Genomic DNA, 2,759 nt, shown 5'->3' on the forward strand with positions numbered 1-2,759 from the left:
ATCATACAGTATGTAACCCTTTCAGATTTGTTTCTTTCGCTTTCTAGTTTGCATTTAAAGTTTCTTCATGTTTGTCATGGTTTAATAGGACATTTCTTTTTAGCAGGGAATATTTCATTGTCTGGAGGTATTACGGTTAGTTTATCCATTTGCCTACTGAAGGACATGTTGATTGTTTTCAACTTTGGGCAATTATGAATAAAGCTGCTAGAAACATAATTTGTGCAAAGTAGAAATAAATTTTCAACTCATTTAATTAAATATCATGGAACATGATTACTGAATCAAATGGTAAGAGTGTGTTTAGTTTTATAAGAAACTGCCAAATTATTTTCTAAAGTGTCTGTATTATTTTGTATTTCCACTAGTAATGAATGAGAGTTCCTGTTGCTCCACATTCTTGACAGCATTTAGTGTTGCAGTGCTTTGGATTTGGTCATTGTAATAGGTATGCAGTTCTTATATAATTTTTAAATTTAATGTACTCTTTATAATGTGGTTTTAACATTAAAATAAAACCAAGGGGAAAAAAAATCAAACTACTGGTTCACCCCTTCCCAATTCTCAGATTTGTTTCTCAGAGACAAATACTTTAAAATCTTCCATCCATTTCTTTTGATATCTGCTTTCACATTTTGAAATAATACTGTAATATCTTAATTTATTAATTCTATTCATTATGTCTGCACTTCCTATTATGAGGAATGAAGGTTTAGCACTTTGAAACTATGCTTTACATGTTAACCTCATGGCTCGCTTTCCCTATTTGTATTTTTTTTGTATAGTTTTTTTTTCTGTTTGTCCTGAAGTTAATTGCCTTGTTTTTTTCATCTATTTTTTATGTACATACAAATATATAAAAATGCTTATACAGACATGCATATGAATAAGGAGAAAGAGAGAGCGAGAGAGAGCTCTTTTCAGCCACTCAGAGACATATGTATAATCTCTCTTACTATAGTTCTTTTTTTTTTTAATTTGAGATAGGGTCTGGCTGTGTCACCCAGGCTGGAGTGCAGTGGCATGATCATGGCTCACTGCTACCTCTTCCTCCCAGGGTCCTGCCATCCTCTCACATTAGCCTCCCAAGTAGCTGGGACTACAGGTGTGTATCACCATACCTGGCTAATTTTTGTATTTGTTTCAGAGACATGGTTTTGCCATGTTGCTCAGGCTGGTCTTGAACTCCTGAGTTCAGGTTAATGTGCTCATCTCAGCCTCCCAAAGTGCTGGGATTACAGGCATAAGCCACTGCACCTGGCCTTTTAATACAGTTTGGCATAAGACAAGATTATGAGATAATTGACCAGGTCCTTTTTTTCTCTGGAGACCTTCCTTGAACCCACAAATTTCCTGTAGCTATCTCCAAGTCTGTTTTTTTTTTTTTTTTTTTTTTTTTTTTTTTTTGAGACGGAGTTTCGCTCTTGTTACCCAGGCTGGAGTGCAATGGCGCGATCTCGGCTCACCGCAACCTCCGCCTCCTGGGTTCAGGCAATTCTCCTGCCTCAGCCTCCTGAGTAGCTGGGATTACAGGCATGAGCCACCATGCCCAGCTAATTTTTTGTATTTTTAGTAGAGACAGGGTTTCACCATGTTGACCAGGATGGTCTCGATCTCTCAACCTCGTGATCCACCCGCCTCGGCCTCCCAAAGTGCTGGGATTACAGGCTTGAGCCACCACGCCCGGCCTGTTTTTTTTTTTTTTAATTTTTAATTTTAAATTTTTGTGGGTACATAATAGGTATATATATTTATGGGGTACCTGAGATATTTTGGTACAGGTATGCAACATGTAATAATCACATCATGTAAAATGGGGTATCTATCCTCTCAAGTCTTTATTCTTTCTGTTCCAAACAATTCAATTATATTTTAGTTATCTTAAAAATATAGAATTAAATTATTATTAACTATAACCTCTCTGTTGTGCTATCAAATACTAGATCTTATTCATTTTTTCTTTTTTAATAAAAATCAGTCTCCGTAGAGACTGTCAAAAATTGCCAGTGCCGACTGTATTGCAAGTCGTCACGGCGGGGTATTGGGAAAAGTTTTCAATTAGCAATAATAGCACCTCAGATAAACCTCATTGGTTACAATACTGCCACTGTGCAAAGCTGATCTTATTCATTTTTTCTAACTATTTTTTTGGTGCCCCACCTGTCTTCCACCCCCTCCTCCATCATCCTTCCCAGCCTCTGGTAGCCATCCTTCTATCTCTACCTCCAAGAGTTCAAATTGTTTTGATCTTTAGATTCCATAAATAAATGAGAACATGTGATGTCTTAGTGTGCCTGGCTTATTTCACTTAACAGTTTCATCAGTGTTGTTGCAGGTGACTGGATCTCCTTTTTTATTGCTGAATATTATTTCATTGTGTATAAGTACCACATTTTCTCTATCTGTTCATCTGTTGATGAACACTTAGGTTGCCTCCAAATCATGGCTATTTTGAACAGTGCTGCAACAAACATGGGAGTGCAGATATCTCTTCGATATATTGACTTTCTTTCTTTCAGATATATACCAAGCAGTGGGATTGCTGGATCATATGTAGCTGTATTTCTAGTTTTTTGAGGAACCTCCACACTGTTGTCCATAGTGGTTGTATTAATTTACATTCCCACTAACAGTGCATGAGGATTCCCTTTTCTCCACATCTTTGCCAGCATTTGTTATTGCATGACTTTTGGATAAAAGCCATTTTAACTGGGGTGAGATTGTAATTTTGGTTTGCATTTCTCTGATGATCAGTGATG

General features: G+C 36.8%; 1 non-coding gene across 1 annotated transcript; it reads right to left on the reverse strand.

The window, feature by feature from the left end:
- Positions 1-1,978: 1,978 nt before the first annotated feature.
- Positions 1,979-2,119, reverse strand: LOC120361879 (U4 spliceosomal RNA). Its single transcript, XR_005577929.1, has one exon. It is a non-coding gene; the product is annotated as a U4 spliceosomal RNA (small nuclear RNA).
- Between the last annotated feature and the right edge of the window lie 640 nt (positions 2,120-2,759).

The sequence above is a fragment of the Saimiri boliviensis genome, chromosome 1 (assembly GCF_048565385.1).
Source record: "Saimiri boliviensis isolate mSaiBol1 chromosome 1, mSaiBol1.pri, whole genome shotgun sequence".
Taxonomy (NCBI): Eukaryota; Metazoa; Chordata; class Mammalia; order Primates; family Cebidae; genus Saimiri; species Saimiri boliviensis.